The sequence below is a fragment of the Triturus cristatus genome, chromosome 1_1 (genome assembly GCF_964204655.1).
Source record: "Triturus cristatus chromosome 1_1, aTriCri1.1, whole genome shotgun sequence".
Taxonomy (NCBI): Eukaryota; Metazoa; Chordata; class Amphibia; order Caudata; family Salamandridae; genus Triturus; species Triturus cristatus.
The window spans coordinates 630,900,990-630,920,935 of NC_140579.1; the positions used below are offsets into that span (position 1 = coordinate 630,900,990).

The following is a 19,946-nucleotide window of genomic DNA, read 5'->3' on the forward strand; positions in this document are numbered from 1 at the left end:
AGCTTTGAAAAGCACTAGGAACCTGATTCGGGTCTGCCCCTTCTTGAGTGCAGTTCTTAATATCCTCCGTGCAGTTAGCCCTAATATTTTTGTATAATAGGTCAGGAGTAATCATTGACCATCTAAGGCGCCGTCTCCCATCGGTTGTGCTCAACCTGCCAGTGATACATTTCCGGTCTTCCTAAATTATCCAGGGACCCTTCAAATGAACAGTAAGTGGGTTATGATCACTGAATTCACTTTGTTCGATGGTAAAAGAGTCCACAAAAGACTGCATAGGCAAAGAGAGTAACACATAGTCAATGAAAGTACCCCTCCCATGACCTTTAAAAGTTGGGGTATCAAAGCACTTTGTGGGATCCCTCAGTGCCATAGCCAAAGAAAGATCTAGACTGCTCAGTAGATCATTAAAAAGTTCCCCTTCCGTCGTATGTTCCAAATGCAAACCGCCGAGGCGGTCACACTGCAGATCCATTGAACATTTCGACAGGGGGTCGCCGCAAGGATGAACATTAAAATCTCCCATAATCATAAGGTTATGGAGGCATTCCCTCAATGAAGAATTCATAAATACATTTAGTGCAGATATTTGGTTAGGACCTGTGTTAACATTGACAGCATTATAAAAGTTCACCAAACCAGCCAGACAATTTTCTCCATTCAGTACTAAACCCATAAATCTAGAGTTTGCTGTTAAAATTCTACGAATTTTACAAGAGAGTGTGACGGAAATAAGTCACCAATCCCCCCTTAGCCCTGCCTCTATTTGATGCTATTGCAGGAACATAAAAGGCCTTGTACCCTTCAAGGAAAAAGTCACATTCCACTGACCAGGTCTCCTCTAAGCAGATGATCATAAATTGCTTAATTTACATAATCCAATTGTCATCCGCCATCTTTGATGCCAGCCCCGCAATGTTCCAGGAAATAAAATTATTACAGCTTGCTTTAGCCTGTGTGATCTCGATGGGTGCCGTCTCAGCTGGTATTACATTACCCTGACCCACAGGCGCCTCACGTCAGTCGCACGCCTCCAAGCCAGACAGAACATCATATCTATTCTGTATATCCACATTAAACCCGTTACTACAATGGCCAACAAATTTAAATCTATTCTGTGTTTCTACAGAAGGCCCATACCCACGTTGATTGACAACATTGTACACGTATGGTGCATCCAAGGCAGGGGTCTGAGTTGGATTTGCAGGCCTAATTTTCCTTTGAGGAGGCGGGTCTTTACTCAAGTGTGCAAAAAAATAGCCCAGTGGGCGAACACATACACTATTCATATTGCACATTAGTGAGGATGCTCTTAGTAAAACTGTTGCCACATGTTGGGGATGCTTAAAATTGACAACAATACAGTCCCCACTGCTTGTTTTTCTAGACGGACCAACCCAATTCACCCTTCTTACTGCTATTATTTGGTCCGAATATGCAATAGCAAAACCACAGTTTTTGCTAAGCCATGCGACTGTTTTATTTTTTAATGAGGCGTGGGATTCCCCATTTAATAAAGCTGAGTGGTCATCACAAGATGGAACATTTGTCAGCACCGCCACATATGGTGCACAATCGGGTGGGAGATTAAGATAGCGGCTTTTCCTTATGTGCCTGAGATCAGGTCTACCCTCCGGAGCTATTGTGGGATGTGTAGGCAGAGCAGGTATGGCTGGTGTCACAGGAGGAACAGATACTGCTACAGCAACTTGCTGAGGAATCTGCTGTGCATTCCCTATCATAGATTCCTGCCCCTTTTCCACAACCTTCGCTCTGACCGTGGTAGCTGATGCCAAGTGTGTAGTTAACAAACCACCAAGTCTATCTACTTCCAATGCCAAAGTGTCAAGCTTAGTTGTCAAGGGTCTTAACATCTCCTCTAGTTTAGCCTCTATCTTCACTTCCAAAGTGTTAATCAATAGAGCAAATTGCTCAAAATTTAGATTAACATCACCCTCATTGTTTCTGCCGGGTGTAGAGGATCTTAAGCCATTGCAAACTGGCTGAGTTGTGTCTAGTCTTTTTTTATTATGCTTCCCACCCCGTTTTATTTGTGCTTTCCTACAGGATCGCACCGGCCTTGGGGCTGGTGGTACCTCCACTATTTCCTCAATTGAGGTATCCGGCAGGTCTTCCTGTGACTCTGCATGCACCTGGGCAACAACCGGTATCTCAGCCCTATCTCTAATGTCCAGGTTAGTGCCCCCATCTATGTCAGCCACTAGCAGGGGCATATCTTCCTGTACCACTAATGTGCTCCCCAATCCCAAGGAGGCCCTACGATCATTATTTATTTGGTTTACTTTTTTCACCAAATAATTATCCATAGTCCCTAGCACAGGAGCGGGTTTATCAACTTTCGATTTAGACATTATATACAAGTATGGTTAGGTTAATGGCAAAAAGAGTAGCACTATACACAAATAGCAGGATAAAACAAATAAAGTCTCACTTTACGAATGAAGTCCGGCGCTAAGGGACCCGAGTCTATGGCCCTGTCCACTCCAGTCTCTTCAGGCCTCTAAGGGCCACAAAGGGCCCGCCCTTAGCCCCGGGCGCACCCCGCGCTCGTCCCACGGGACAGGAGGCGTTCCGGTGTTTGTAAGCGCCTCCGGGCGCAGGCTGCGACGTCCCAGGTGCACCTCTGCCACCGGGGCACCTGGGAAATGAAGACCGAGTTGCGTGGCCGGCCGTTTCCCTCACGGCGCTCGGTGGGCTGAAGGATGGCGGTGAGAAGTTGTAGGGCTCAGATGCCCTTCACGTGCTGCCCAGCCTGATTCCGGCGAGTTAGCACTATATAAAACTTCACTTTCCGGAATTTTTTAAACAAAGTCTATCGATTTTAAAAAAAGGAATTCAACTTTTCCTTTTCCTGCTTATCCTTGATTATGTAGTACTCGACAGCCAGCCAGCAAACAGAAGAGAGCAGTCAGCAGCCCGGTCTTATCTGCAAATGCCAAGCTTTATTACGAACGCCAGCTGTCTCCCATTGTAAGAGCAGGATTGTCAGAGTTCTTTAACCAGCTATATGCACACCACGACCTTATCCTCTGAACAGGAGATTGAAATCCGATTGTGTTTCAACGCCGTAACGGGGGCCACAGCACAGCCAGAGCCAGGATTAAGAGTCCCAGTGTCAATGCCCTCTACAGTAGCATGATAGTGGCCAAAATTCAATAGTGCAGACTTTTCTACTGAATCCACCACGGGAGTGAAGACGCGTTGTTGAATGAAATATAACTCACAGCGCGAGAGTATACCTCCGCACCCCGCAGGCCGTAGCAGTCACCCCCGCACCGGCCAGGATCATGGGCTCAGTAGTATATGCGATCCAGGTTAGCAATGTGCCACTTCACCTCAGCGTGGTGCAGTGATCGGGGTATGAATCCCCCTACAGGCCCACCTCGCAGGCTGAAAACTGGCCGCTCACGCAATCTGTACACCCGGGGTGCTACAACAAGCGCGCTCCTCCAGGACCTCTGGTACTTGCGGAGAGGAGCAGGAATCCACGTCGGGATGGGCAGTGCGCAGCTCACCTTGTCAGCGGCGTTCTCCATTCTCGGCTCGGGGCGTCACAGCAGACCTCACCACACAGGGCTAGTACTGTGCAGGATAGTTCGGCGGCGACCGCCCAGCCGCCATTATTGTGATCTAATATGCAACCCAGACCAGGCTCCTGGGCGCTGCTGGGGAAATGGGTTCTCCTATCCCAGCTGAGGAAGGGTAGAGGGAGATTTAAGGGGTGTGCTGGGCACCAGTCCCTTTCACTGGTCCTTTCTCTTTGATTTCGGCGGCTTCTGCTCCACGGCTCCAAAACCGGATCCCTGGGGCCGGACGCAGCTCCTTTATCCTTGAATTCAGCGCCCGGGCTTCGGAGCGCACTGCCGCGGACACACTGCTTCCTTTGCCCAGATTTCAGCCCCGCATGCTCGCCGATGCCGTCAATGCACCACACACGCAGCTTCTTTTCCTAACGTTGAGCGCCAGTGCGGTCCAGCCAGGGCGGCTGACACACAGCTCCTTTCTCCCGGATGTCAGCTACACGGGCTCAGTCTTTCTTTCCTGTTACCCAGGTTCCACCCATGGCCCCACTTGAAGGATGGTCCCTCACGGTGCCCAGTCATTCTAACCCATTGTTCTTATGCTGGTATTGCCCATTGATTACCTCAAACAGGGTCCACCGTGGCTAGTTCATGCTGTTCTAGAGATTCTGGACCTCACCAGCAGGGCTTTAAGTGTGCCGGATCTTGCTGGTGCTCAGCACTGTCAGTGCTAAAAAGCAGGTGATAGGCGGGTCCCTATTGAGCTGTCCATGTTTGCCCTCACCCTCCGGATGGAAAAAATTAATCTTCTAGCAGTACCACCCTTCACTGCCTTTGACGTAACGTCAATTAGACTCGTTATAGTCCTTTCACAGTCCCACCATTTCAGAACTCAAGCTTTTCCAACGTGCTATACTAGGAAGCCACCATAGGTTGTTGCTGCACGACGCGGCAGGTGCAGCTCAGTTCGCTTACATACATTTCAGTTCTTTTGCAGCCGAATAAATGTCCTGTTATACTGGAATTCTCCTGACACCTGTTTTCATAGATGTTGCCGTTCTTCAGAGAATAATATTCCTTTTATTTGGGGTGCTTAATTCCTGTGACCGCGGTTACATAGCAAGTGACGCGTGCCTTCGGCTGGCAACCCATATACGCCGACTTCTTATTGCACAACAGGAGGCCTTCCAAAACAACTTACAGGGTGTGGGTTCGCACTTTCACAAGTCGCACCAGTGCTCTGACAACGACGCCAGACAATTCATCAGCGTCTGTTATCATTTCAGGTTGGCCCACTTTCACTTCGTAGAATGTGCCATGCCCTGTCTGAAAGGTAATGGCACCTAACACGTCAATTACGTCATGACTACTGCTCTCCTGCTGTCATTGTTTTAGATTTATCAGTCCTCACGCTGTCGTACCCTCCCATATCTGGTTGCTGCCTTACCCTGTATTTTTCTCGACTGTGATATTATTGATGTTATTTGTCTCTGCTCAACTGTATAGCGAACTTTCTAAAGAAATAGAGACACTTTCAACATAAGCGTAAATGAAAGCACACACTTTTAACAACACACCACATGGTGTAGCGTGATACCACGTGGACAAGGGCTTCAGCTCCCCACAAAAGGTCCTCAGTGCTCTACCAGTACCATAATACAATACTCTTTATTGACGTTTTTTATCTGTACTACACCATTTTATTAATGCACATTGATCACTGCTTCGTTGGACAGTTTTAACACCTGTATTCCTTTGAATACCATGTTTTATAGTAAATGTATAACCAATCAAAAGCACTTTAATTGGCACTTGGGCCATAAAAGCACATAAAACGATAAAAACGTTATTAACGTATAAAAACAACATATGGAAAAGTCATCACTCTATAGCACTTACAATTAATGATAATGGACGCAGCCATTCATATGTTGGTAACAATGGACAATAAATAAGGTACTGTCCACAAATGTAAAAAATTCCAAGATCAGGGCAGGATTACTCCATTTGTATGACTTATGGCTAAAAATGTAAAACAGTTGTGCAAAAATAACACACCATTATGTCAAATATAGTCCGGAAACAATTGCATCAGACGATGACTAATACGCTGCCAGCTTCGCTGGTGGGGCAACGCACATTGTTTTCCTCATTCTCCACGTTCCCATCAAATACTGGGTAAATGTAAAAACGTACAATTTGCTGGTGTCAGATCTCAGCAACCTAAGGGCTTCTTTGTTTTCCCTTACTCCCAGGTTCCAGCACAGTGGGATTATCCAACACCTCCTGCAGTTCTTGTAGGCTGGGCAGAAAATCAAAACGTGCTCGTTGGCAGCACCACAACATGGGCACCGTCTGTCTAATTCCCTCGAAGCACGTGACCACTTGGGAGTAAAAGCATTAAGGGGCAAGGTACCATAGCGAAACTGCAGTTAGTCACCTAGCTAGGGGGGGGCTAGATCTCATCCAGGAAATCCTCCTTCATGTAGCTGTCCTTGACCGAAAGAAAATAGTCAGTCGGGGTACCATGACTCTCCTGAAAATGAAGGAGGGAGTCCCTATTCTTCCTGTGGGCTCTCTTAATAAGGGCCTTAGGAACAGCCCCTGCCACGACTGGTGCCAACTCTAGGCTGGTTATCCCAGTCTCTCGCAAGGTGGTCTTCACATACTTTATCCATAGGATATTGCTGGAGCCGGCATGTAAGATCATTTCCACCAGTCCTTGCCGGTATGACTCAAGCTCCGGGATCGCCCAGAGCCGCCTCCAAAAAAGCAGAGGGCACAAGCCCGCCATGTCAGAAAGTGATCTCAGCCCAACCTAAGGGGGAGCAAAGGAGTACTTATAGGGACGCCAACCAGCTGTCACATTACCCTATTTTCCACCACAGTTAGTGGGGTCACACCCAAATGGCCCCAGAGTTCCGCACCATACAAAACTGCCCCCTAGTGCCTGATGCCTATAAATTTGTAGTGCAGGTTCTACGGGGCGGAACTGAGCCTAATGCCAGTTTAGTTATTCCCACCCATGATTTGTTCCATCTTTAGCTTGCACTGCGTGATGTGAGCTTGCCATCCCATGTGCTCTGTAGATGCCATACCTGGATACACAAAAGTACGCACCCGCTCCTAAGGGACCCCTAATAACATTGGATTGGCCCTGATAGAGTGCCCTGGGTTCAGGACCATATACTTGATCTTACTCACATTGATCTCTAGGCCACTCACTTTACAAAAGCACTCGAATTGATCTTACAGTTTTTGGAGTCCCTTAGGGGATTTTGAAAGAAGGAGTGTGTCATCGGCAAACATCAGAGCAGGAAGCCTCATGTTTGCTAATCTAGGAGCCTCATTGTCGCCTTGTTCCAGGAATTTGACAAGCCCATTAATATAATGTAAAGAGTGTGGGGGCAAGTACACACCCCTGCCTAACTCCTCCGGTGACGGGGAGGAGTTCTGTAAGCTCGCCAGCATTGCCACTCCTTACCTGCGCATGTTTTCTATGGTGCAGACTTGCTATAATGTCAGTCAGGTAAATTATGCCCCCCCCCCCCCCCCCCCCTTTCTCAGCAAGCACCCGTCAGTGTGTTGTTCTGAGTACTAAATCAATGGCTGAGTGCAGGTCTACAAAACGACATAAAGTCGACCCCCCCCACCCATTCAAAGTGAGGGTCTTCCAGTAGACCATCTGTAGGCGGAACACTTGTTCAACGATGCATCTTTTTGAATCACATCTGGAGAGGAGTCAATACTTCCTCAGTTGAGACCCAATCCTGAAGATTACCCAGGCTTACTCTACAGAACAACTTTTATGAACTATCCATCAGATTTATGGATCTGTAACTTACAGGCGAGTCGAGTGAACCCTTTTTATGTCTCGCGCCTAGCGTTGCAGTGCGCAGCACGACACTTCTTGTAGAGGCGTCTGAAAGCTGACCACATGCTCTTGCGTGTGGTCAGCTTTCGTACAGGGCTATTGGGCTCTGTGTGCGTCTTTCCGAGAAAGACAGCACGCAATTGGGCAAAGGCGGGTGCATGTCCCGCCTTTGCTCCGCCCACGGCCTATTGGTGTCGGTTACCTGCACAGGCCACATATGTTTTCAATTATTGTGCCCAGACACGGGCGTGATAATTGAAAACGGATCGCTCGCTGTGGCGCGCACCACTTATTCTAAACAAGCTGGAATCATGGCGAATAAGGGGCCGCGAACGGTTACCCCTGCAGGGCTCTGTAGGCTTTCAGCTAGGAAAATCATACCTTGTGAAAGGAGATTTGTGTAAATATGCCGGAGCATTCATGGTTCACGTGTTGCTCGCCTGGTATAATCGGAGCTATTTTCATAGGTCTCTGCAGGAGGCTGAACAACCAGCAAAAAGAAGCACGACCCGATGCCGGAGTGGGGATTAATATATATTATGATTCCGCATCAATGTATGTGTTCTACTACCTCTGAATCAGCATTATGGTCTGCTCAACCACACGTTTTAAGTTTTTGTTTGCGGCAGACATTCGAAACACATGTATCACTAATATTGTCCGTTACGGAAAAAAAGACACAAAAATCAAGTTATTGCCGAGGATCACCCAGTTCGGTCAAGAGGGCAGGGATTGTAGCAGAAGTTTTATTCTTCCACGTCTGTAATTAAGACATTGGACCTTGTCTTTTCTTTTACGCATTTATCAAATGTTTTGAACGTTCTCATCTGTCTAGAAACAAATTGGTACTCTGCAGTAGAAACAAATATGAATGTGTTCCAAGGTTGCACACTAGTGTTCTATGCCGTACACAATTTATAAACAATCGAAGCGGAATAAGAATATTTTTGAGTTTTTTAAGTATTTGTAAAAATGTATGTTTGTGTGCTATTAATGTTTTTCTTTTTCATAAAAGGAAGAACCTGAAAACGACAATTAACTGTCTTGCTATATTCACATAACAATTGATAAGTTGCCCAAATCCTTTCAGGCACCGGGGTGCCGGAAAACTAGGTCAGAAAATAAATTTATATCGAGTCAGCAATGTAAGTGCTTAAAGTCTCCTAGAACATCAAGGACAAGAAAGTCCCACAGGTGTTAAGGAACCCTGCAGTAGTTTCCATCAATGGACACTGACTATCATACCAAATCAAATCTACAGAAAACTGTAAAATCCAGTGCACCAGAAATTAAAGTAACAAGCATTTGCAATGCAATAGGTCTCACATTTACGCGGGTTTGAGCTACTGACATTGCAAATAACAATGCCTTTTATTTTTGTTTTCGTTTTTAAAACATAAATAAAAGGCATTGTCATTTACAATGCCAGTAGCTTAAACTCGCGTAAATGCGAGACCTATTGCATTGCAAATGCTTGTTGAAGATGGGGTGATTTCGGCACCTGCCCATGTTGGTGGGACATGCACTTCTTTCATAATGGCTGTAAAAATGACAGAAAAATATGAGCTCCAGATACCTATCTCGCTCAGGTACAAATCGCCAGGGATTTTATCTAGCTCGGGGGCTTTATTTAAACCAGTTCCCCTAATAGCCTGGCATATTTACTGCACTGTGATCAGCAGGTCGTAGGGCTCTTCTGGGTGTACTACGGACTGTGAAGCCTTTACGCTTTGTACGCCCTCCCCTGTATCTTCATAGAAGTGTCTTGGCCCCTCACTGCCCGGTGGAAATGTTTAACATCCTCACAATTCCAAGGCCCAATTTGCCATGTTTTCCTTTGTTTGAATAATTGGGACGTTTACCACGTTGGATCTTCTTTGTGCCAATATCCATGTAAAGAAGATACTTTTGGTATCAAGCACTTCCTGTGAGAATATTTTTCTCTTTGTTCTTAAAGTCTCAAATAGTGGAAGGAGCCGTCTAAAATCGAGGGTACATTTCAGTAGGTCCGTATTTAATCATATGCACAAGAGGGGATGGATGGATGGATTTAGGAGTCTCTAGAACCGATCGAAGGGATAATATGGCTGCATATTTGGTGAAACTTCATCTAAAATTACCTAGGGAGTCCGTGCACAATTATCCAGTACTAGTGCGTCAAATTTATTATAAAACCTGATTTAATCACAATTTGACGAGCTGAAAATGTACTGGCAGAGAACGGCTTTTCTGCATTCATGAAAAACCACCAATAACCTTTGGGAGAGGGGATACGGTTAGGTCCCCAATATAGTTGTCTTTTTCAAATGCCTGTTTAATGCTCCTGTCATATGTAGTGTAGGAGAGTAGGGTCTGCTATCCTATGGTCACCCCAAATTTTTGCTTCACTGGTTTTTGATATATTGAGGCTGTGGGCCTGCCAATCAGACCCCCAGCCTGCTGTTCTCTCTACTAAATTAAAACTATGCACCCTAGGTGCATAACCAATTGGAAGTGGATCACCCTGTCAGCCCCTGTACCAGTGTACACTAGGTACCCAGGGCATTGGTGTACCCAAGGCCTGCCAGGGGCTGAAGCATGTATTATGCCACCCCAGGCTTGGCCTAGCAATCTGACACAACTGGCTGATCACTCAGCTGGGGTAAGTTGGTGTAATCACCTCTTACTTAGGTGTAGTATACCTATACCTAACCTTAAATGGGACACCTGGTAACCTATAAGTCACTCCTATGGCAGGCCTTAACAATCCTGAAGGCAGAGTGCTTGGTTCCATGTGAGATGGTGCTCTGGCATGAGCTGAGCCTGTCTGCAGTGGTCGGAACAACTTCCTTCTACTGTTTCCAGATATCGTCATACCATATACTCTTAAGTGCATTATGAACCTCGCGGTTAAATGCTATCTTTGGTTTGGCTTTATCAAAACATGTCGAGTAAGGTGTCATACGAATTGGAATACTAACCCCTCGCCAATTCTGGCGACGGGGTTAGCATTCCACCCTTCTAGAGGGACACGACATGTACAGTACCTGAAACCCGGGTAAAATCAGACATAGCCTCAGCTCCACAAAATGGATGCTGCCACCACAGACACAAGTCTGCCCTCCTGCTGCTGGGAGTCCTTCCAGCTTGGGAGGTGTGGACAAAAGGTTTCCTGCCAGGGGAGGTGCATGCACCACCCCAGACAGGATTTTGTGTATTGGTCAGGTAGGGCTTGAAAGAAACCAGACATGCCTGTGGCTCACAAGGAGCCTCGGTGCATATGCCAGTTCAAACCAGTCCTGGGGCACACCAGTCCCGGGCCTGGGGCGAGCTGGACAAAGGATTGGGGGTGTAACCACCCCCCTTCCTGGTCCCACCCATAGGGAGGGACCTAGCAGGTAGTCCGGCCCCTATAATCCGCTTAAAGGTAGGAGCTGTGTCCTAAGACTTCAGACATCCTGGAATCAACTTGAAACTAAGAAGAAGACGGAAACTTCGACATTCTGCTGCACAGAAGACTGAAGGAAATCTCCCCTGTGGTCAGGGAGTGACCACCTTGCTAACGCAAGCACCATCCAGCGAATCAACGTCTGCTTTGCCGCCGCCTCCCGCCGGAGCCCGAGCCCAGAGACTGACAAGACCTGGACCTCCAGACCTCTCACCGCCCGATCCACAGTCCCTGAAAAGAGGAGACCCGTGGAGGCACCGAGACACGTGGAGCTAGCCATCTTGAAACGACCACGACAAGCTGACAAGTGCAACAACCGAGGCTCCCTCCAAGTTGTGCTTTGGGATCTGAGCAGCCCAACACCCGAGCAGCATCTGCACCAAAGGTGAGCCCTCCAGCATCTCCACGATCTGCGTGGGGCCTTTCTGCATTTTGCCACTCGACGCGCCTAACCGGTTGCTGGCCCGCTGGCTAGTAGCCATCTTGGCGACGAACTTTACGAAACACACCGCTGGTCTGGTTGCTCCAGACTGGCCCTTGCTCCCCTCCAAAGGAGCAGTCCCTCTGACCTTGCTGGTCAGAACCATCAGCTTATTTCATCTCCTACAACAATTGCTTTTGCCAAGGCTTGTTTGCTTCGATCAAGGCGCCGACACCGCCGACAGCGAGAGCCTGCGTGGGACAGCTCGTGAACCGACTCCTGGACGTCGTCGACCTCCAGGGACCACGTGGCTGCAGAGACAAGCTACACCTTTCTTCCTGTTTGCACCCGACATTGCCTGGTACCCACCTGGTGCCACGCTGGTCACTGGCTAGTGACTGTGAACACTGTCCCCTCTGCTTACAGGTCTTCAACATCTCCGATCCACTCTTGGATCCACCGCATCTCTCCCGGACCGACCGCCTGCAGCATCTTTGTCTTCAGGCTCCACGGAACAGATAGAAGAAACCCAACGCACTTCGAGGCCTATGCACCCGCTTCCTGTGGGTGAGGTAAAGCTGGCACTCCTGTGCCCAAGTGTAGTATTACATCTCTAGTGCCTGTGTTCCAAATCTTGAGTTCCTAGTCCATCCGGAAGATCCTTTTGGCAGTAACTTTGTACTTTTTACGCACCCATTGAAACCTATGGGAGCACGCGTGTGACTATTTGCTCTGCACAGGCCACCCGTGGACCTCCTGGTCACTAACTGAAGTTAGCTCCTTGTAGGCCCAGCGATTCTAGAGGCCCTAGGCCTTTTCCCTTTTCTGTTCGTGGTACTTATACCACTATTTTAGTATATGGTTTGAGCGGCCACCAGGGCCTATCCATATAAAGTGCAACTTCTGTGTATTCTACTGTAATCTTGTTTGACGATTTGTGCTCCTGTGCTCATAAAGAGACTAGGGGTTACTTTGAGAAATAAATACATATATATTTTGAATATATCTGTGTGGTGTCCTTTCATTGGTATAAAAGGGGGTTGCAGTTGGTAAAACAGCTGGCTTAACACGCTTCACGAGTTTAGCCTCAAAGACTGCTTAGCCTACGCTACCACTAGGGCAGCTAGTCCGAAAAGGTTGACTTACAACCACACCATAAGGGTTGCTTGGCATGGTACAAGGTGATCACTTTAACTAGTGAGCATCATATACCAGGCCAACTTCTCATATGTAGTGTTTGTGATATCAGCAACATTATGGATTGTTTCAACGTTATTGTCTGCAGTTGAGAAATAACAGCATGTTCATGCTGGGGATATTCAAAGCTCATGCAAACATCGTTTTGCTATAGGTACCTCGTGCCCTATGGATAGCCCGCCCCCTACCATGTGCTATATTCCGATCAGCGAACGTGATGTATACAACCCACTACTCATTTAGTTGCACTCACGCGTCACTCTGCGAGCTCCGCCCAGCTCGTATTGCAGAAAGCAAAACCAAAGAAGATGATGGACGGAGTGTTGAACATTGCAAGCACTCGCCCCCAGTCAACGGATCTGGGTTTAATCCATCATCATTCTTTAGCTCACTCCGCCACCCCAGTTCAGACATGGCCTTATGCAAATCTGTCTGACTCTGTGCCTCGTGGGAACAGTCCAGCCCGAACTGTCAAGCCATGTCTTCCATGGACCGGAAACAAGCATCCTGGGACCGGTTTCTGGCTAATCAGCCAGGCTAGCTTGAATCCAGTGGCAAAGTGAGCAAGGGACCCACATCTGGGCATACCCTGCCAACTTGGGGCGAACAAAGCAAAACCAAAGGGGATGGTGGATGGAGCGTTGAACATTGCAAGCACTCACCCCCAGTCAACTGATCTGCGTTTAATACATCATCATTCTTTAGCTCACTTTGCCACTGGATTCCAGCTAGCCTGGCTGATTAGCCAGAAACCGGTCCCAGGATGCTTGTTTCCGGTCCAGGGAAGACATGGCTTGGCAGTTCGGGCTGAACTGGGGTGGCGGAGTAAACTAAAGAATGATGATGGATTAAACCCAGATCCGTTGACTGGGGGTGAGTGCTTGCAATGTTCAACACTCCGTCCATCATTCCCTTTGGTTTTGCTTTGTTCGCCCTAAGTTGGCAGGGTATGCCCAGACGTGGGTCCCTTGCTCACTTTGCCACTGGTTTCAAGCTAGCCTGGCTGATGACGGCTAATTAGCCAGAAACCAGTCCCAGGATGCTTGTTTCCGGTCCAGGGAAGACATGGCTTGGCATTTCGGGCTGGACTGTTCCCATGAGGCACAGGGTCAGACTGATTTGCATATGGCCATGTCTGAACTGGGATGGCGGAGTGAGCTAAAGAATGATGGATTAAACACAGATCAGTTGATTGGGGGTGAGTGCTTGCAATGTTCAACACTCCGTCCATCATCCCCTTTGGTTTTTGCGTATTGCAGAAAGGCAGTTTGTTTCCCCTGAGGAAATAACCTTACAACGTGTACTCTGCCCCCTCTCCTGACAGGAATCTGGCGGGAGGAACTATTCGACACTTAAAATGCATATTTGCCCTGGGGAGGTCAAACCGCCTTCTCGAAAAACACGGGTGCGTCTCTGTGTTGAGGTTTCCGGTCAAGTGAATGCTGCGTGCGTGTGTGTTGGGTTGACTCAGCGTTGAGCTTCCAAACTCAAACTAAGAGGGTGACGGCGACATGTCTTGGCATTCTGCGCAGTCTTAGACCCATGCTGGGTTTCTTTGACCCTTCCATCTGGCAGACCATTGTGCAAGCTTCTGTTCTATCTAGACTGGACTACCCCAGTGTGCTTTATCTAAGGGTTAATAAGACGGAGATCTCAAGACTTCAGAGGGACCAGAATGTCGCCGCCAGAACGCTTCTTGCCATGACTAGTCGCTGCCCCACCTCTAGTACCATTCTGCGGTTACACTGGCTGCCAGTGGAGAGGCGGGTGGAGTTTAAATCTCTCTGTTTTGCGTTTAAGATCCTGAAATCTCCCACCTCTGGTATAATATCTGGCCTGCTTACGTTTTACACTCCCTTGCGCCATCTGCGCTCTGCGGGCAAACATTTGGTTTCTATACCACGTGCACAGAGGGCCCGTGCTGGTGGTCGCTCGTTCCGCGTTCTGGCTGCCAAGCTCTGGAATGATCTTCCGTTTCCTATCCGGAGCATGGATAACTATTTGACTTTCCGAAAAGTGTTAAAGACCCATTTGTTCCCGCACTAAGTTTCCCGCCTTTGATCCACCTGTCTTCCCTGGCCCTTCCTGTCTTTTCTCAGGAGGGATACTCGCTGTTTAGGTTCTATTTTGCTTAGCGCCGGGACGCCACGTTGCTGGGGCAGCTGTGCGCTTTGCAAGCTATCATAACATAACATGTTCTTATAGGGGTTGTCACCTGGCCTTGAAACCTCACCAGCCCTGTTTTTCCAGCTATGTCCCTAAAATAGTTTTCGGATGGTACTTTCCTGGGGTTGGTATACGTGCCTATAAACAGCAGTGCTTGTTGGCAGGGTCAGGCCCTGCCATTCAGAGTTCCTGGCCTCCAAGAAGTATGCGTGTGCACAACCTTGATTAAGCCAACTTGTATTCCATGTTTTCTCCGCTAAAGTTGGGACTGGTGGTCTTTTATTTGCTTGCTAAAAGTGGTGGCGGGGAGTAACACAGTTCAAGGTTATACTGTCAATTTAGTCATACTCTAAAGGACCACAGACTCCGAATTTCAATTTTGTGGGTTTATTATAACGCCAAAAATAATTGAATATAAACACACCTCAATATCAGAGTATAGAGATACTTGAAAATCAATACTGAGCCGAGTCTACGACTATAATTCATTCGGCATAAAAGGCATAAAGTGATGAACTCCAAAATCAGAATACAGCATAGAATAGAAGCATAGTCCAATTCTCTCTTCATCTAGGAGGAAAATAAAAAAATATATCTTTCCCTACACTACTCTAAATGAGGATCCTACCAATCTCTTTTGTCATATCCCAAAGGTGTCCGCATGTGTGACTTCCTAAGAGGTACTCACGTCAAATGGGTCTAATAGCTTAAAGCTATAGAGCTACGAAAGTTAGCAGAAGTCTCTCGAATCTGTCCCTTCACATCATACAAAAAGACCAAGTTCAACCCTAATACGTCATGTGATAAAATTTTCCATTACAATGTTTTCGGTAGCTTTCCACAGAAGCTTTAATTAATTTTTCTTCGTCTTCCAGTGGCCTTGGGTTTCAGATGGGCCAGGCACGAAAGGAGTCCTCCCTTCTCGCCTTCCAGACTTCTTCAAAGACATTCCGGGTACCTCCACAAATCTAAGAATAACAAGGCCAAATTCCTGCACCTGCAGTAGGATGAAAACACACTGTTTTCGAGTCAAAAGGGATTCATTTAATTCTTGAGTAACCAAGGGAGAAACGAAACTCAACAGTTTGGGCCTACAATTCAGGCAATTTAAACTAAACACAATTACATTACATGAGTATAATTTCATCCTGCACATTACACATACAGGAATTATAAATGTCTCTAATACATGTAAAATCCTACTTGAATGTGCACACTACAATTTCAATGCTATTAGAACCTGAATAAATGCATCTTAATAATTATAATGCACTGCAAACGACAAAATACATGTGAGTGCGTTTCAATCATGAGTATAGTGCACCCATACAATTTAGAGTGCTGTAAGCGCTCTATCAACCTTTTGCGGAATTTAAACACAAGCTCCAAAGTCTGCGTAATATGAACTGCACAGCGGTGCCCGTAGGCTGCGGTTGTCCCAAGCCTCACTCGTTTATAATAATTGTTTTTTGTTGCTGATTATTTAGGTTTGCTTTTTGCATTGAGTGTACATAATCACACTGATGTTGTAGCCTTAAGCAGGAAATATAGGCTACATGAGTAATACAAAACAGATTCCCGACATTCAAAAATGAGATTTTTGGGAGGGTAGATCGAGAGAGAGGTTTTAAAGTTGCACCATATACAATGGGGTTTACAGTACAAACATAGGCAATCAAAGAGGGAAAAGCAAGTAAAAGAGGGCTACAAGTGCCCATCCCAAGGTGGCTGATTTTCAACAAGTAAAAGACTTATAGAGCCTGTGAATCCCTGTGAATCCCCGAAGTGTCAGACAACAAGCTCATACGGAAGACCTAGTGGGGTGAAGAGTGTGCAAAGAGCCAAGTTTTTTTTTTTCACTACATAATTTTATTGTTGACAACCAATACAGGACACAGGCTTTGCAAGGCACCCATGGTATATAATCAGGATGGCACATATGAGAGTCAACATTACCAATAACAAAGAGCCAAGTTTTAGCTGTTTTGTAAATTGTTTCAATTCAAATTGTGCTCCAAGCTTAAAGGGCAAAGAATTCCACAGTTTGCAGGTGGCAAAGGGAAAACTCCTGCCACCCCAGCGGGCGTTGTTGAATATGGGAATGACCACCATTTTGGCTGTGGTGGATCCAGTCGTGTGCTTGTGAGTATACCACTGGAAGGACTTTTTAAAGAAGAAGTGAATTAAATTAAAATTACATATTTCTTTAATAGAGAAAAGTCGGCTAGTTTATTGCACAGAGATTGGTCGGGTTCTGTGGTGTTATTAGTAGAGTTTTCACTGTTTTAAATAACTCTTTAGAAGAGTTTTTAGCAAATGTAATTTTATCCGTAATGTATCTTGATTTTTCTGTCTTGAGCATGGACTTATAGTTGCAGATTAGTAGTTTATATTTATTTTTTCAGCCAGTCAGTAGTTTGTTCTCCATTTTTAGGTCTCGGCTGGCGTTGGAGCGCACATGCGCTCCTCGCCTGCGAGACTTATAGTGAACAACTCAGTTTGGAGAAGGAAACTCGAGCCCCGCCCCTCCTTTCCATTGGGTAGCGTCGGCGTTTATGGTAAACGCTGGCTTCCCATTGGAAAGGAGGGTTTTTAGTTGCCTCCCTTTGGCTTTTTAGTGGACTGCCTCGCCTGATTCACAGCTGTCGTGAAGACTTTTCTTATCTGCTTGTTTATTTAACAAGCAGATAAGAAAAGTCTTCACGACAGCTGTGAAGCAGGCACGGATCTCAGAGGCGCACGGGGTCGCAGGGAGGACAGGGGGATCCCGGCAGACTCCTGTGTGTTTTCCTGCCGAGGCAGCTGTGTGAAGGTGCACATTGTTTGGTGTCCGATTGGAGGTGACTTCCATCAAGGCATACAGCACTACAATAAGCAATAACAAATATATGGGAGGTAAGCCATTTACTGTTCGCGCCGCAGCTCCTCCATCTCACGAAGCCCTAAGGACACGATCTGGGAGCACGCGCGGGGAGGGCTATGACAACATGGAGAAAGTGCGCACAACTCAGAGCCCCGTCGACCCCTGCACTGGTGGAGAGAGAGGAGGGAGGGAGAAACAGCCTTCTTGAGGGGGGAAAAAAACTTGTGCATGAATGTGTGTCCCCCTGCTCCCCTCCCCCAGCCACCCGGATTCTTGCATAAATTATGCCAGAACCAGCACCTGGTGAGTGCTGGGAGGCCCCACGGGAGACTGATGGCAGGTGGGGGGATCCGACGAGTCCAGCTTGAGGGTGAGGGAGTTTTCAGGGGGCGCTGAGGCACACCTCGGGGTCAAGGGGTGTTAGGGGCACGAGCGGCGACAGAGCAAGCACTTCGCGGGTGGCACCACCTGGAGTTGCCATTGCTCTTCTCAGTGACCCACTTGAGCCTTCGTGAATAATCCATCGACTGTGTCTGCTCCCGGGTTACCTCCTGGAGGGAGGCGGACCCGGGTGAGGGCTGCCGGTACACCTATACATCCGGTGTTAAGGGGCCCACGCGCTGCCCTTGTTGTTTTGTTAAATCCAAGCAGTGGAAAGTTGTGCCGCGGACTGGGATGGGGCCCCAAGAGCCTGGCGGGGGCTCCCCACGCGGTCTCTGTTGTTGAGGAACAAGTTGAGCAAAGTGTGCAACCTTGCGGTTGGAGGTGTTTCTAGAAGTTTAAAGGGACAGAGCTGGGTTAAAGAGGAACCCTGCTAAACATTGCTTGGTGTGGTTCTCGACGGGAGTGAGGGGTTAGTGTCAGGGACTATCTCTTCTCGCCATCCATAGCTGGCCGGGTGAACGACTGTACTTCCCGACATTGTTTTTTTAAGATTGGTGGCCCAGTCTTGAGGTGGTGGGGGGGCATCTTCCACAGTGGGAGGTCAGCGCACGTTCACCATTCAGGTGATTTCAACCCATTAGTCACCCTTCCTGACTTTGAGTGGGGGATGGGGTTGCTATCATAAGTGCGTTGATTGATCTGTCCTGTCCATCCGCAGCTCCTCCAGGACAGGCACTAGTCGAGGGGCAGAAGGAGCTACGGGCAGCAGCGATCTTATGAGCGTGTTAACACCTTGCCAAGGGAATCCAAAATGCTAATCATCTCCTGTGGGGCGCCCTGCTTCTCTCGACTCCCTCCCAAAGCAAGTATTTATAATAATGGACAAAGGCAGAAAGAAGCAGCATTTGGCTTCTATCTTTTCCCAGCCAGACTCTCCCAAAAATAACTCAGCATATTTTCCCTCAGGGCTCATTCCACTACGAGTTGATGGTCGTTATTTAAAGTGCCTGCCCAATACGAGCACTTTCAGATTAGAAATAGGGCGATTTTATTTGCTTTTCAGTTAGTGAAACCCGTAAATGTGTGTTCGTAAAGCTGAATTGCCTGCCTGGCGGCAGTATGGGTGTCTCAAGACAAGGGGGGCTCCGTTCAGCACGGTCCCACGTCCCCGTTCTCCCAGACCTGCACATCTCTCTGTTCATATCTGTATGAAAACGGAAGATAATCGCCACACAGAAAGCCAATGGAAAATTCACATTCCTGTTGTCTTGCTGTGTCTGAGGAGGTTGTGTGTTTGTTTCCTTGCACAATAGAAGCTCTCTAACCCGTAACCTAAAGTGGCAGCTCTAATTTGACTGCGGCCCATTCATTGACCGTAATAACAGAGGGCCTGGGTCACGCTGCTCGGCTCCGCAGTGGAAAGAAACTTTCAGGCCGTCCGCTCTCTGTATGATTGACGGATTTTCGTGTGTTTTCATTGGTCACAGCCCCTCGTGCTCTGTTAACGTGGCAGTGGGAGCCACATCCGTTATGACATCTAAGCACGTTCCGGGATAGATCGATGCTGATGTACGTTACTCACCTTCTGCTGCACATCCAGCTTAATGTGTTTTTTCTCTTTTTTTCCCCCCGAATACTGCATTTGTGCATGCGACCGGCGACATATTCAGCTTAATAGTTTTCCTTTTTAGTTGCAGTAAAACAATGCAGCTTCTCTATTTACTCGCGGCCATTGAAATTGGTACTGGCCAACGGACCTTGGTACAAAACTATCTTTTTTGTTTTACGTGATTGTGGCATGACTCTTTAAATAGTGCGTATTTGGATTAATAAGGCTAAATTAAATAGGAAAAATCATTTTATTTGTCATGAACTTGAAACCTCTGTACCGGTCCCTTTTATTATATTGATAATGTCCGTTGGATGTGTCACTTGATAACAGTTCTTGGCTAAAGGAGACTGATTTTAGCTCTAGCCCAGTTTGGATGTGACCAATCAGACCTGAATTATGCCTTTGTGTACTGGGTGAATTATATTCATAGCTGGGAAGGCCCGTTTGACTTAAATACATC

At 47.2% G+C, this 19,946-nt stretch overlaps 1 protein-coding gene across 2 annotated transcripts in view; it reads left to right on the top strand.

Annotated features, from left to right (window-relative positions):
* The window catches only part of EFS (embryonal Fyn-associated substrate), a 403,051-nt gene that overhangs the window by 19,051 nt on the left and 364,054 nt on the right, over positions 1 to 19,946 (top strand). The window lies entirely within an intron of this gene.